We start from the raw sequence: 17,006 nt of genomic DNA on the forward strand, positions 1-17,006 counted from the left end.
CTGATATAACTGAAGCCCAAGAATATTAAATAATTTGCTGAAAGTCAAATGGTTCCTGTGCTTAGACTAAAACCCTACTAAGACTAGGGGTTTTAGCTAAAACTAAAACTCTGATAAGATAGATTTTTTTTTCTATATTTAAGCCCCAAAAATGTAAATGTTCATTCTATATAAATCTTATCTTTAAGATCTGTTTTCTGACACTTGTCTTATTGGTACTTTTTGTCTTTTTTATGGCCTTTTTTTCTTCTATTACCTCTAATCCTGGCCTTTTGAATGCAAATTGGCCCAAGTTTGATTCATTTAAGCCTGAACTCAATTTATCTCCAGGAAGAATGAAGATTTATGCTCCACACCCTGGGTGAAATGAATTAAGCTGAGATAAATAGAGATGTTCTTGCCAAGCATGAATGCCTGGATATTACACCAGAATTCACCAGGATAGATAGCACACCGGAAATTCAATCTACCACCATCCAGAGGTCTGCTCACTATGTGTTCTTTGCTCTGCTCTATGTAGCCGTGCCCACAGGGTGCTTCCTGGAAGCAGATGTGGCCAATGCTTGCAGAACCACCGTAGATCTTGCCAGTGCAGACTAGGCAGATGGAACTGGGTTGCCAAGCAAAGAGTGAGGACTGCTTATGATGAGTCAGAAGGACCCTGGAAGAAGGCAACTGACTTCTCAGGAGAGGTCAGGCAGCGAAGGACAGGAGCCCTGTAAGAGGGGAACCAGATGAGATGCTCAGGTTATCTCCTTTTAGACCCGTGGATCACTGAGCTTCACTAGTTCCTTCTCCAGTAGGGTCTGGACACTGAGACCAGACCTGGGACACAACTCTTGATTTAAATCTGTCCTTCAATGTTTAAGTATATTTGTATGTACATGCTGTATTTTATAGGAAGCCTTTCATTTTTTTTCTCCACTTAAAGCTTCAAATTAATATCCTGTAGCCATTGTTACATATAAATTCCTGATCTGGACAGAGCTATCTGAGTGTTTCTTATTCTAATGAAGAGAAAATGATGCAGCAATTCTCAGTCTCCTCCAAACCACCTCACCTCATCCTTGTCCGGACCCAACCACCCTTTAGAGAAAGTCTCCCTGCAAAACAGCTTAGTGTTCTAAATGTTAAACACATTTGATTGTCCATTCAAATTTATTTGAAATTCAGTTTCTTCTTTGGACAGAAACTGTTTTTTACCTGCTCTAACAGTATGTCATTCATTCACTTTGAAGAGAATGGATATATTTCTGTGTTTTTTTTCTAAGTAATTGTAGTAATGCTTTTGTAGAAAGTTCTTTAAAGCATAATTAAGAAATCTTTTTTAATTGGGATCACTCAGCATGCCAAATTTTCAACCTCAGCCTTATTTGAACTTACCATTAATTTTTTATCATTAATGGAAAATTTAGTCCTATTAAAATTAGTCTAACTATTGTTTTCTCTCTCCTGGCTCAGCTAATGAGTTTGATATGCACTGAAATTTGTTGTGAGATGTCACAAAGCCAAAGCCTTGTAAACTACACAGGAATAAGATTTTATGATGAAAACATAAACAAACATACATTGTCAAATAAATCACCCTGTATGGTGTGGTAGAAAGTTTGATCTGAATTCTACGTTGTTCATTTGCTCCTTCACCACAATCATGTACTGAGTGTCAACTCTAAGTGAGGCACCAAAGACAGGTAAAATTTCCCAACAGTATGACCTTGTGCCAACTATTATATTCCCTCTGATATATTCCTTTAAGGGTAACATGAAGGGAATCATATCTATTATATTACAATATAATAATTACATTAAACTATAAAAAATTACCCAAGGTTCTTATGAGTATTTAATGAGGTGATGTAATAAAATAGATGAGACAACAGAGTTAGAGCATTTTATAAGTCCTAAAGTAATTATTTTAATTTCCGATGTTTTTGCAAATGATGAAAAACATTGTACTCTGTGACCACTCCTGAGGTTCATAGGAAGGAAAATGTTACATAACTAAGACTTTGTTGCTAGCATTACATGCTTTGCATCCCCAGCCATGGCAAGATTTAGAAAATAGAAAGTAACATGGAAAGTGAACTCCCAAAGCTGAGGTCAAGTACTGTAACTGGCAATAAAGATCAATAGTGGAAAGGTCCATCCATGCCTGGAGAGGAGGGGCACTTGGTGGAGGCAGCAGTGCCCAGGGAGGATGTTTTAGGGAGGCATGTATAGAGCTGAACCTGGAAAGATGGAGAAATTCAGTGAACAAAGGTGGGGAAAGTCCAGGAATGCACTTAATAAGACATCCATCTGGTTAGAGGATGGCTTTGAGGGTAATAAGATACATGATAAAGCCAGCAAGCAAAACTGAGGAGAGTTTTGAACTGCAGAGAACAGAGTAGAACAATTCTAGTTGAAGAGTTGCTATTACCTCCCATCAGATAAATGGCTTAGAGTCCTGATATCTCAGTTATTGCTTTCCAGTAGGGACAGGTTACAAACTGTGAGGCTTATTGCCCCATCTGTGAATAGCTATCTCTCATCATTGCTGTGAGGATTAGACCAAATATAATACATCACAGTGTCTGGCTTATATTAAATTCTTAATAAATGTTAGCTGTGTCCTTCTTCTGCCCTTTCCTTTCTCCTCCTAGTTGAAGTTGGGGCTTTTGACCTTCAGTTAGTGTATGTAAAGCCTCAGGGTCGTCTCCCTGCACATTTTATGTAGATCTCTGTTATATGTGTCTCTTCTGCTTCCTAAAAAGTGTAAGACAGACAGTTCTTGTCTTCCAAACTTCTTTCCCAGTCAATTGAAATTACTTCTTCATCTAAATCAAATTCTTTTAAAACATCTGATTTACACAACATCTAGGATAGATGATATGCTATCAGTTAAGTATCCACCACTATCTACTGCCTATGGTCTGCTTACTGCAAGAAACAAGCTATTTCTGAGTGTTGATGGTTCCAGATTTGAGTTAATTTCATTAAGTAGTTCAGGACATCAACTATCAGCATACATTTCTTTCTCCTAAATAAAAGGTGACCTTTATGTTCATCTTTCCCTGTGGTTTCTCATTAGAGAATAGATTAAGGTGATAACATAAGAGGAGTCTTCCCTTGCTTCGTTGTAGCTTTGTGTTATTGTTTTGCTCCAGTTCTTTGCAGCTACAATTTCAAAAACATTTTTTCAATGCATGTTAAGAATAGAAGTGATTTTTTAAATCTTTTCAAAGACTGAGAAAATCTTTAAAATGGCTCCAATTTCACTGTTGTATTCAAGCAAGGCATTTGTTTCCCACTCCTTTTCCGTGCTTTGTGTCGTGACCTCATTTTATTTCAAGCACTGTCACAGTTCTGATGGGCCCAGAACTCACCTGAGCGAAGGGGGCATGGACTAGCTGCCCTGTCCTACCACAGCACTCATCTGCCCTACAGTACCCTCCCCCATTCCCTTTCCAGCCCTTCCACCCTTCCACACCAGCAAGACCTCATTTCCTTTCAACTGTATACTAGATTCTCTGAAGGGCTCTGCTGCTGATTTCTTATGTCTCCATTTCCTCCCACACACTGCTTCCAACATCATCTTGCCTCTGCCCTCAAGATTTAGAAATGATTCCTGCATTAGGAAGTGCTGTCACCACACAAAGGTAAGGAACAGTAGCCTGATCTGGTTGAGTAAAGTGTTCCCCACCCCTAAGTTGAAAAAAAATTCCAGATTCCTGGGCCCCCTCTAAGACTTGCTGAATTGATATTAAGGAATAATTCTGGAAATCTATGTACTTGATGAGCATAACAGGTGACGCCTGTGAGTAGCCTGTTTAGAAATCCAACCTTGCTGGGGGTACACAATGCAAATCTGGGAGTTGGAGAATCCCAGGTTAGAATGGCAACACCACATTTACTATCTGTAGAGAACAGAGAAAGTCATTTCATTTCCCTGACAATGTTTTCCCATTCAAAGATGGAGACATTACCAACGTATACTCTTCATTACACAGGCTAAAATATGACAAAATACGTAAGATGACTGACGCTGAATGTATGCTAGATCTCTGCTTCTCTTTTTAATCCAAAGACTTGCTGTTCTGAAACTTGATGAAAAGATTGCTGCCTGTTTTCCACCCTCTCCAAATCAGCCTGTACAAGGCAGACCTGAATTCTAGAACCGTAGGTGGGGCTTTGCTTTCCCTGAAGACACATGAGCCAAGGCAGACCTGCAGGACCAAACACAAACGGTTTCAGGGTGAACAGAACTGGCAGCAACATCTCTGCCTCACAGAGACTGCAACAATATGGACTTACAATGGAAATGCCAGGACAGGCCCAGGAGAGGGTCCAGAAGTAACTCCTGCCCCAGGAATGACAAGGGACCATGCATGCTTCAGCACCCCATGCCCTTTTATCCAGGACCCAGTATAACTTGGACACAGTCCTGAAGTCTAAATCCAGACAGACCCAGGACATAGATCAGCTCCTAGAAGCTGAGCTCACCCAAAATGGGGTGCGTTCAAGATCAGGGAAGGCTAGAACCTTGGTGTGGGCAAATCAGGCTTGGCTGTCAGCACACCTGGGCAGCATCATACCTTATCTGTTGATGGCAGAGAAGAACTGCCATTGATTCAGCCCATATCCTGCAGCTGATGGGTGCAGGGCCCACCCCTTTCCTCTTCTCAGAACCATTCAACATTCAGAGCAGCCCCAGGCCTTGGCTGAGGTCTTGGTTACAACTGCATGATACTTCAACTACTCCTACTCAGTACTTTATTTACTTAGTTATTGACATATAATTCACATGTCATAAAATACACCTCTCTAAAGTATAAAATAGAATGCTTTTGAATGTATTTACACAATCATGCAATTATCATGACTATATAATTGCAGAACATTTCCATTACCCTTCTCAAAAAAATAAGCAAACATCCCCCCCAAAAAACTCATGCTCATTAGCAGTTGTCCCCCATTCATCCTGACCCTCAGACCCTGACCACCAATTTACCTTCTGTCTCTATACATTTGCCTGTTCTGGGTATCTAATATGTATAGAGTCATACACTATGTGACCTTTGTGTCTGGCTTTTTTACTGATTATGTTTTCAAGGTTCATCCACATTGGTGTGTCCCACCATTTTGTTCCTATTATTGCCAAATAATATTTCCTTGTATGGATATACTACATTTTGTTTATTTTTTCATCAGTGGATGGATATTTAGATTGTTTCCTATTTGGAGCTATGATAACATGGCCAATTTGAACATTTGTGTACAATTTTTTGTGTGTACATTTGTTTTCAGTTCTCTCCTACATGTACCCAGGAGTGGAATTGCTGGGTTAGGTGGTAACTCTATGTGTAATAGTTTGAGGTGCTATTGAATTGGTTTCCAAAGGAGTTGTGTCACTTTACCTTCTTGCCACCAATGTATGAGAGTTCCAACTTTGCATACTTGTGCCAGTACTTGTTATTTTCTATCTTTGATTCTAGCTATTCTAGTGGGTGTAAAGTAGGGTCTCACTGTGGTTTTCAGTTGCATTTCCCTAATAAGTAATGATATCGAGCATTCTTTTCATGTGCTTATTGTGTATCTCCATTTGTATATCTTCTACAGAGAAATGTCTGTTCAAAACTTTTGTATGTTTTTTTTAATTGGAAACTTTATTGCTGAATTGTAAGGGTTCTTTTTGTATTTGGCATATGTGGTCCCTTATCAGATATATGATTTACAAATATTTTTTGCCATTCCGCAGCTTGTCTTTTCAGTTTCCTTATGATGTTTTTGAAGTGCAAGCATTTTTAATTTGATCTTTTTCTTTTGTTGCCTCTGCTTTTGGTGTCCTATCTGAGAAACCATCGCCTAACCCAAGATTCACTCCCATGAAGATTTACTTCTGTTTTTTTCTAAGCATTTTATAGTTTTCATTCTGATATTTAGATTTGTGATCCATTTTGAGTTAGTTTCTGCCTCAGCCCAGTTCTTACAGATATAGGTCCCAAGGACATTCCCCCAATAAATCCAATACAAACCTGAAGTTTGTTTCCTAGGAATCAGACAGTTGACTTATAAATATGAAAATTAAATATGATGATTGGGGAAACTGTAGGAGCTGTGAGCACAGCTGTCCCAGGCAGGTTTCTGGGGGCTGGCGTCCCCCCCATGGTGGAGGCAGGCCTGTAGAGGCTCCAGAGGTCCTGGGAAGGGAAGATTTCTCCTTTCTCCACTTATTCTGTTCAGTCGGCAGCTACAACATAAATGGCACAGATGCCGAGGTTTATAAACAATGGAAACTTATCCCTCATGGTTCTGGAGGCTGGGATATGTAAGCACGAGGCACCAGCAGGTTCAGTGCCTGATGAGAGCCTGCTTCTGTCCAGGATGGACTTGTTTCTCTGTGTCCTCATACAGTAGAAGGTGCAAGGGAGTTCTCTGATGTCTCTCAAGAGCACTGATCCTATTCATGAGGGCTCTGCCCTCATGACCCAATTGCCTCCCAAGGCCGCATCTCCTAATACTATCTCATTAATCGGTATTATTAAACATGTGAACTTTAGGAGGTTACGAGCATTCGGTCTAGAGCACCGCTTCACTCCAAAGACTACATTATTCTACAGAAGGGATTTTTCATCATAGTGATCAAAGCCCAGGCAGGTTAATATTCAAAATAAGTCATACATATCTGTGTATTGCAGCAGGAGAAAAAGACATTTTGTAGCAACTGTTCTCATGTAACATGTAACTAATATTATAAAGACAAGCCTAACATATGAGAAATAAGTACTATTTTGTTTGGTCCAGGCTGTAAAAATGCTTCCTTCCTTCCTATGTATTATATGCTAATACGCAGTATGGACTGGATTACTGCTTACTTATTTGAAAAAGATAATCCTATTAGTATATTTAGCATACTTTAGGTGGTCTAGATGTTTGCAGTATGATTGTCACTTTGGAGATATTTTAGTTTATTGTGTTGAATCATGGAGTAAGCTTTGTGCTCAGAAAGTCTAAAGAGAAAAGGGTAAGAGGGTAGGATTTGCTCAACAATTTAGTGAAATTGAATATTTTTGTATTTATTTATTTAAATTAAATTTTGATTAGCTATTCCAAACTCTTTCAAGCATAAGGAACTCATAATCATAGGCTGAATGAGCAAAAGAACCTTGTCTAGGATCCAAACCTGACCTGGGGGACTCAGTTCTTGCAACAAGCTGCTTGCTGTTTTCCCATGTAGTCAATGCTGTTAATTTAAAATGTATATGAGTTTCTGTTAAGATATCTGTGAGTGGGGGCAGAGGAGAAAAAAGGCACCCAACTCTTTTCATCAAGTTGTGACAACAGCTGGGTATTAGAGTGCAAAACAAGGATGAATATGCCCTGCCATTCACTCATTTGCAGACATTAAAGCCCTGGGAGTCAGGGGCACGTCTTTCTCATGCTGAGTGAAGACCCGGTCCAGAGCAGCTCATAGGAAGGCAGAGCACCCAGCACTGCTAAGGCAGAAAGGGCCACCCTCACCCTTCAGCTCCATTTGGAGGAATAACCCAGGGGGGAGACCCTGTAAAGTATTTCACTGATGGCAGAAATGAAGGGAAATCCTTGTTCTGAAGCAAGTGTAGATTTTAAATTTTAATAGTAGCTGATCCTCCATATCTGTAATAATTCTGCAATTTTTGATGCTCTGGGAGATTTAAAAACATCTCAAAATAGCTTTCATAAATCAATTTGCCCTTGCCCTGAAACCAAAATAATAGTTAATTCACTTATAGAAGAGATACAAAAGGTTCAAATAGCAAAATATTTCCCAGAGTCAATTCAAACAAGATAAATAAATAAAGGAGTTCATATTTTTACATTAAAAGTAATTTTATGGAAACCCCTTTGTTTCACTGAGTTTAAATATATCATTATAAACTTAATATATTCTCAATAATGTCACCATGCAATGACAGCCACTATTAATATTGTTACATGTTTTCTTTGAGCATTTTTTATTCTTTGCATGGGTTTTTTTTTTAAGGATATTTTACATTATGTCGCACCAGATGGAGGACGCTTCTCTGCCCCCTGTTAAGGAGTGTTTCCGAACAGTTTCCCGGGACCTCAGTATTGCCGTGATGCAGAGAAGACTGGCTGTCTACTGCATGAGCTGCTCCTCAGCCAAACAAAGGTGTCCAGGGTGATGGGGTGGCCATGAGAAGGGCCCGCATAGCCAGAGCCTTGGCTGGAGCCAGCATGGCAGGAAAAAAAAATTATTTCTGAAATGTGTTTGACTATGAAACAATCCTGCTAGGAATGTACAAAGTTCATTGTCCATCCAGAAATCTAAAAACAAGTGAGAAATACGTACTCATTTGTGTTTTCTGACATTTTTTATTACTGTACCTGCCAAATCATAGGCTAAGTAGACAGGTCCATTTTAAGGACCAGGAAACAGGCCAGGGAGCTTAGCCGCCTGTCCTTGCCCCATGGCTGGTACAGTGGCCATACTCACCTGCCTTCCTTTTTCCTGTCTTTAAACTAAGCAGATTTTCTCATCTGGCTTCCAGGACCTAGAGTAAATGGGATAACTGTAATTCTTACAATTACAAGAGTGCACATATTCTAATATGAGTCACAGATATTTGTTTACATTTTTCCATTGTTAAATTTTTTTTAATCACACATAAGATTTTTCACTTAACTGAAATGTGGGTTTTACGAATCATGAAATCTTGTGTGAGCCTGCAAATAAGATTGTGAGCAGTTATTTAAGGGAAAAACAGATTCAAAATTTAACTGGTAAAGGAATAAAATTAAACCAGATGCCAGCCTAACCCAGGTTCTTCCCTGTCTCTTCAGATGGCAGTCCTGCCACGGTTATGCTGAGAGTTTGATGCAAAGTGAAAGGTGTTAATACTGCAAAACATGACAGGAAATACATTTGATAAACAGTTCCCGCTGTAGATGAAAATTTGCTCAGAGGTATAGTTCTACAGCGAAATGAAATTTTTTTTCTTTTAGTTAATTTTATAAGGCTTTTTTTTTTTTAAGTTTGAGGGTATGTGCTGCATTGCAGACTTTTAGATTTTAAATGTATTCATGATTTCCCTGATAATAGGATTCCAGATTCAATTTTTTCCTTGCCTTTTCTATACAGATCCTTGATGGTGTGTATTGCTAGAGAGTTTTTATGTAGTTTTCACTGACTACAGTTCTGGTAACTTTTTAAAAGACAGATCTGATAGACGCACAGTACAGAGAGAAATAGTGGAATTTTGGAGCTTCTCACTCTGGATTCCTACTTTGCCTTTGCCATATGTCAGATCTCTGACCTTGAACAAATAATTGAACTCCTTTGAGTCCCTTTTTCTTATCTACCAAACTGTGAGTGGAATAGTCAGAGATGGATTTCTGTAAGGAGTGAGTTTCATTTGGGATTTGTACGATCAGGGCAAAGGAGAAAATGGATCCCAGGTTGAAGGAGGAACATAATCAAACCTTAAGGATGCTGAACCATGAAACCAGTTTGCCTGATTAGATATTTCGAGCATAGGAGATTATAAAACTGAGCAGAAAAGTGGAGTCAAATTAAGGTGAGACTTAGAGCCAAGTTGAAGTGCGAGTGTGGTAAGGACTAGGGAACCTTTAGAGATATTTGAGCCATGGTTTGGGAAGTGGAGAAACTGCTGCTGAAGATAGGTCTGGCAGACAATAAAGAGAATTGTTTTGAATTATATTGTGGAGCCTAGGAAGTAACCTGGAGATTAACAGATCTAGATCCCTTAGGTTTTTATTTTTGGTTGTGTGATTATAGCTAACACTAACTAAATTAATAACATTGGTAAGAACAGATCTTCCAAGTCAATGAACTATCCTAATCTCAAAACTAGTCAAAAGCTGCATTTTTGTTGGTTTGTCTACAAGGTTATGGGTAAGGGATGATCACTATGCTCAGTCAGTAAGTGACTCACCTCTGGACTGACAAGTGAAGGCAGGCGGCCACAAGTAACACCAAGTCCCTCATCCACAAACCCATACATGCGCTTGCCTTTCACGTCAAAGAGCCGACTTCCAAATTACCTCCTGGTGATCTCTGATGAAAGTAAAGGTGCAGCACTAATGTTAATATGGTATTTTCCCAATTTTATTCCATGGCTTGTTTTTGAAATGTAGGTGAGGCAGAAACTAGAACCCCTTTTCTTTGGAGAGTCATAAATCTAATTAAAATATTTTAATATTTTAAAATATTTAATATTTTAAAATATTGAAATATTTAATATTTTATATATTTAACATTTTATAAATATATATTTAATATTTTATATATATTCTATATATTGTCCAAAACAATGTGGAAAATGACTAGGTCTAGCATACTGAACATTAACCAAAATAATTAATGAAGTATTTTTCCATTCTAGGCAATGACTTAATATTTAATTTCAGTGAAAATTTCAGATTAAGTCTAAACATGTTTGTGAACTGTATTTCACACAAATGATAGCATGATAGTTTAGAAGTAGAAAATTTGGAGTTAGAAGTTCTGAGTTAAAATCCTAGCTTAGCTATCAGAGAGAAAATCTTGTAACTTATTCAATATAATTTTCTCACCTACAAATGTAATATCCATTGATAGGTGGGTATGAGGCTCAAAAACAACAATGCATATAAGGATCTGTGGGAATTACAAAGCCTCATTTGAAGCTATATTCCTGTTCAAAATGTGCTTGTGTCTATGTGTTCATGTTGCCACAAAAATTAAAGCAGTTCCTACCATGTGCAGAGTTGAAGGGATTCATTTAAGCCCACTGGTAAAGGTTGAGTCCCTAAAACTATGGTATGATTCCAGTGAGGAAACAGGAAGATTCAGAACCAGACTATAAAAGAGAGAATCTACAGTTGTATTAAAATTTCTGTTAGGAGTTGCAAATGGGTGGGTCTGTGAGCTGACTCTGACTGCTGATATATTCTTTTAGATGGAACAGTGTTTGTAAAACAAATACGATTTGAATGCTTTTATGTCAGCCATAGGACCCACAGCTTATTTTTTGTCTTATCTCTAGCTCAAGACTGACATTTATTTCCTTGCCCAGTCCCGGGAAGCTCTGACCTTCTCTAAGACATGTGCTTGGTTAACCTGTTGACTGAGATGAATTGGTATTTCTCAGGATCAGTGAGGCCATGGAAAGACTAGACCCGAGCAGCATGTCTAAACTGACCTGGACTCCTCTGAACTGAACTGATCTCCCTCTAAGCAGCTCTGAGCCAGGGAATTAAACAATATTTTAAATAAGCAAGAAGACCACTTAAATGATAGAGGGAGATTAGTGTCCAGATAATTATTTAAGTAGAAATAATAATGGAAAACACCCTAATGTATATAGCATCCTAAAGAACACAGGGTTTTTTATTGTTGTTCTTAGCATACCTTCTGTAACTCTCTTAAGAAGTTATTATTATTAGAATGACAGAAGTCTGTGTCTCTGAGAGGAGTGATTTACCTGAGGCCATGCAGACTGAGGGGGTGTGGCCAGGAATGGAGTCATCCTTGCTGCTCAGAAGCCCCAAGCATCCTTCACACCCTGTGCCTCCCCAAGAAGAGATTACTAGTGCGTATTTTCTTTAAGAGGGGACCTATTTGCATTTTGCTTTATTAATTTGCAAATAGTTTTGTTTCCTATCTGATTTCCCAGAAGGTCTGCTTCCTAGGGGTTGCCTGATAGTCCCTATTTTCTACCTTTGAAATGCACGACTAGAAACAAGTGCTAGAGAATTTCAGAAGGAACATCCTACTAGTAATATGCATATTTGGATTACTACATTTGAGAATGTGAAAATAAAAAAATAAATTCTGCTAAAATATGGCCCTGCCCAAGATAACAGATACTCTGACCCTCTTTTAGCCTAATCTAGGGGTGCTAGTCTGTGGCAATGGAGACTCTTAGCAATGCCTCAGCTGGAGTCAAGGATCAAGGTCCCAAGCTCAGAACTGAAATCATTTCAGCCTGAATATTACCCCACCTCATTGATGACCAGCCAGAGCACCCTGTTTCCCTTAAGCCCTGCTGAAAATTTGCTATCCTCTGGGTGCTGTCAGTGGTAGGAGTACCAAATGGCATAACCTTTTCAGAAAGTAAATGGGCAATCTATTAATAACACTATCTATTAATATAGGGCAGTATTAAAGGATTCTTTTTTTTAAATTTTATTTTGGTATCATTAATCTACAATTACATGAAGGAAATTATGTTTACTAGGCTCCCCCCTTCACCAAGTCCCCCCCACATCCCCATTCACAGTCACTGTCCATCAATATAGTAAGATGCTGTAAAATCACTACTTGTCTTCTCTGTGTTGCACAGCCCTCCCCATGCCCCCCCCACACTATACATGCTAATCATAATGCCCCCTTTTTTATTTCCCACCCTTATCCCTCCCTTCCCAACCGTCCTCCCCAGTCCCTTTCCCTTTGGTAACTATTAGTCCATTCTTGGGTTCTGTGCTTCTGCTGCTGTTTTGTTCCTTCAGTTTTCTTTTGTTATACTCCACGTATGAGTGAAATAATTTGGTACTTGTCTTTCTCTGCCTGGCTTATTTCACTGAGCATAATACCCTCTAGCTCCATGCATGTTGTTGTGAATGGTAGGATATATTTTTTTCTTATGGCTGAGTAATATTCCATTGTGTATATGTACCACACCCTCTTTATCCATTCATCTACTGATGGACATTTAGGTTGCTTCCTTATCTTGGCTATTGTAAATAGTGCAGCGATAAACATAGGGGTGCATCTGTCTTTTTCAAACTGGAGTGCTGCATTCTTGGGGTAAATTCCTAGAAGTGGAATTCCTGGGTCAAATGGTATTTCTATTTTGAGCATTTTGAGGAACCTCCATACTTCTTTCCACAATGGTTGAACTAATTTACATTCCCACCAGCAGTGTAGGAGGGTTCCCCTTTCTCCACAACCTCACCAACATTTGTTGTTGTTTGTCTTTTGGATGGTAGCCATCCTTACTGGTGTGAGATGATATCTCATTGTGGTTTTAATTTGCATTTCTCTGATGACAAGCGATGTGGAGCATCTTTTCATGTGTCTGTTGGCCATCTGAATTTCTTCTTTAGAGAACTGTCTGTTCAGGCCCATTTTTTAATTGGATTATTTGCTTTTTGTTTGTTGAGGTGTGTGAGCTCTTTATATATTTTGGATGTCAACCCTTTATCGGATCTGTCATTTACGAATATATTCTCCCATACTGTAGGATACTTTTTTGTTCTATTGATGGTGTCCTTAGCTGTACAGAAGCTTTCAGCTTGATATAGTCCCTTTTGTTCATTTTTGAGTTTGTTTCCCTTGCCCAGGGAGATATGTTCAAGAAGAGGTCACTCATGTTTATGTCTAAGAGATTTTGGCCTATGTTTTTTTCTAAGAGTATATGGTTTCATGACTTAATTCAAGTCTTTGATCCATTTTGAATTTACTTTTGTGTATGGGGTTAGACAGTGATCCAGTTTCATGCTCTTACATGTAGCTGTCCAGTTTTGCCAGCAGCATCTGTTGAAGAGACTGTCATTTCCCCATTGTATGTTCATGGCCCCTTTATCCAATATTAGTTGACCATATATGTTTGGGTTAATGTTTGGAGTCTCTATTCTGTTCCACTGGTCTGTGGGTCTGTTCTTGTACCAGTAACAAATTGTCTTGATTACTGTGGCTTTGTAGTAGAGCTTGAAGTTGGGGAGTGAGATTCCCCCACTTTATTCCTCCTTCTCAGGATTGCTTTAGCTATTTGGGGTCTTTGGTGTTTCCATCTGAATTTTTGAACTATTTGTTCCAGTTTATTGAAGAATGCTGTTGGTAATTTGATAGGGATTGCATCAAATCTGTATATTGCTTTGGGCAGGATGGCCATTTTGACAATATTAATTATTCCTAGCCAGGAGCATGGGATGAGTTTCCATTTGTTAGTGACCTCTTTAATTTCTCTTAAGAGTGTCTTATAGTTTTCAGGGTATAGGTCTTTCCTTGGTTAGGTTTATTCCTAGGTATTTTATTCTTTTTGATGCTATTGTGAATGGAATTGTCTTCCTGATTTCTCTTTCTATTAGTTTATTGTTAGTGTATAGGAAAGCCACATATTTCTGTGTGTTAATTTTGGATCCTGCAACTTTGCTGAATTCTGATATTAGCTCTATTAGTTTCGGAGTGAATTCTTTAGGGTTTTTTATATACAATATCATGTCATCTGCAAATAGTGACAGTTTGACTTCTTCTTTACCAATCTGGATTCCTTGTATTTCTTTGTTTTGTCTAATTGCCGTGCCTAGGACCTCCAGTACTATGTTGAATAACAGTGGGGAGAGTGGGCATCCCTGTCTTGTTCCTGATCACAGAGGAAAAGCTTTCAGCTTCTCGCTGTTCAGTATGATGTTGGCTGTGGGTTTATCATATATGGCCTTTATTATGTTGAGGTACTTGGCCTCTATACCCATTTTGTTGAGAGTTTTTATCATGAATGGATGATGAATTTTATCGAATGCTTTTTCTGCGTGTATGGAGATGATCATGTGGTTTTTGTCTTTCTTTTTGTTGATGTGGTGGATGATGTTGATGGATTTTTGAATGTTGTACCATCCTTGCATCCCTGGGATGAATCCCACTTGGTCATGGTGTATGATCCTTTTGCTGTATTTTTTAATTCGGTTTGCTAATATTTTGTTGAGTATTTTTGCATCTACGTTCATCAGGGATATTGGTCTGTAGTTTTCTTTTTTGGTGGGGTCTTTGCCTGGTTTTGGTATTAGGGTGATGTTGGCTTCATAGAATGAGTTTGGAAGTATTCCCTCCTCTTCTATTTTTTGGAAAACTTTAAGAAGAATGGGTATTATGTCTTCTCTGTATGTCTGATAAAATTCCGAGGTAAATCCATCTGGCCCGGGGGTTTGGTTCTTTGGTAGTTTTTTGACTACCACATCAATTTTGTTGCTGGTAATTGGTCTGTTTAGATTTTCTGTTTCTTTCTGGGTCAGTCTTGGAAGGTTGTGTTTTTCTAGGAAGTTGTACATTTCTCCTAAGTTTCCCAGCTTGTTATCATATAGGTTTTCATAGTACTCTCTAATAATTCTTTGTATTTCTGTGGGGTCCGTCATGATTTTTCCTTTCTCGTTTGTGATTCTGTTGATTTGTGTTAACACTCTTTTCCTCTTAATAAGTCTGGCTAGAGGCTTATCTATTTTGTTTATTTTCTTGAAGAACCAGCTCTTGGTTTCATTGATTTTTTTCTATTGTTTTATTCTTCTCAATTTTATTTATTTCTTCTCTGATCTTTAGAATGTCCCTCCTTCTGCTGACCTTAGGCCTCATTTGTTCTTCTTTTTCCAGTTTCGATAATTGTGACATTAGGCCGTTCATTTGGGATTGTTCTTCCTTCTTTACATATGCCTGGATTGCTATATACTTTCCTCTTAAGACTGCTTTTGCTGTATCCCACAGTAGTTGGGGCTTTGTGTTGCTGTTGTCGTTTGTTTCCATATATTGCTGGATCTCCATTTTGATTTGGTCATTGATCCATTGATTATTTAGGATTGTGTTGTTAAGCCTCCATGTGTTTGTGAGCCTTTTTGCTTTCTTTGTACAATTTATTTCTTGTTTTATGCCTTTGTGGTCTGAAATGTTGGTTGGTAGGATTTCAATCTTTTGGAATTTACTGAGGCTCTTTTTGTGGCCTAGTATGTGGTCTATTCTGGAGAATGTTCCATGGGCACTTGAGAAGAATCTGTATCCTGTTGCTTTTGGATGCAAAGTTCTATAGATGTCTATTAGGTCCATCTGTTCTAGTGTGTTGTTCAGTGCCTCTGTGTCCTTACTTATTTTCTGTCTGGTGGATCTGTCCTTTGGAGTGAGTGGTGTATTGAAGTCTCCCAGAATGAATGCATTGCATTCTATTTCCTCCTTTAATTCTGTTAGTATTTGTTTCACATATATTGGTACTCCTGTATTGGGTGCATATATATTTATAATGGTTGTATCCTCTTGTTGGTCTGAGCCCTTTATCATTATGTAATGTCCTTCATTATCTTTTGTTACTTTCTTTATTTTGAAGTCTATTTTGTCTGATACTAGTCTTGCAACACCTGCTTTTTTCTCTGTTTTTTTCATGAAATATCTTTTTCCATCCCTTGACTTTAAGTCTGTGCGTATCTTTGGGTTTGAGGTGAGTCTCTTGTAAGCAGCATATAGATGGGTCTTGCTTTTTTATCCATTCTATTACTCTGTGTCTTTTAATTGGTGCATTCAGTCCATTTACATTTAATGTGATTATTGAAAGGTATGTACTTATTGCCATTGCAGGCTTTAAGTTCGTGATTACCAAAGGTTCAAGGTTAACTTCTTTACTATCTTACTGTCTAACTTAACTCGCTTATTGAGCTATTATAAACATGGTCTGATGATTCTTTATTTCTCTCCCTTCTTATTCCTCCTCCTCCCTTCTTCATATGTTGGGTGTTTTGTTCTGTGCTCTTTTTAGGAGTGCTCCCATCTAGAGCAGTCCCTGTAAGATGCCCTGTTGAGGTGGTTTATGGGAGGCAAATTCCCTCAACTTTTGCTTGTCTGGGAATTGTTTAATCCCTCCTTCATATTTAAATAATAATCGTGCTGGATACAGTATTCTTGGTTCGAGGCCCTTCTGCTTCATTGCATTAAGTTTATCATGCCATTCTCTTCTGGCCTGTAGGGTTTCTGTTGAGAAGTCTGATGATAGCCTGATGTTTTTTCCTTTGTAGGTGCCCTTTTTTTTCTCTCTGGCTGCCTTTAATACTTTGTCCTTGTCTTTGATCTTTGCCATTTTAATTATTATGTGTCTCGTTGTTGCCCTCCTTGGATCCCTTGTCATGGGAGTTCTGTGTGCCTCTGTGGTCTGAGAGGCCATTTCCTCCCCTAGTTTGGGGAAATTTTCAGCAATTATTTCTTCAAAGAAACTTTCTATCCCTTTTTCTCTCTCTTCTTCTTCTGGTACCCCTAATGTGGATATTGTTCTATT

At 38.5% G+C, this 17,006-nt stretch overlaps 1 protein-coding gene across 6 annotated transcripts in view; it reads left to right on the top strand.

Moving 5' to 3' along the window:
• NRG3 (neuregulin 3) overlaps positions 1 to 17,006 on the top strand; it is a 1,059,087-nt gene that overhangs the window by 883,972 nt on the left and 158,109 nt on the right. The gene's annotated exons all lie outside the window — the stretch shown is intronic.

Source organism: Manis javanica, chromosome 7 (assembly GCF_040802235.1).
Source record: "Manis javanica isolate MJ-LG chromosome 7, MJ_LKY, whole genome shotgun sequence".
In the NCBI taxonomy this organism is placed as follows: Eukaryota; Metazoa; Chordata; class Mammalia; order Pholidota; family Manidae; genus Manis; species Manis javanica.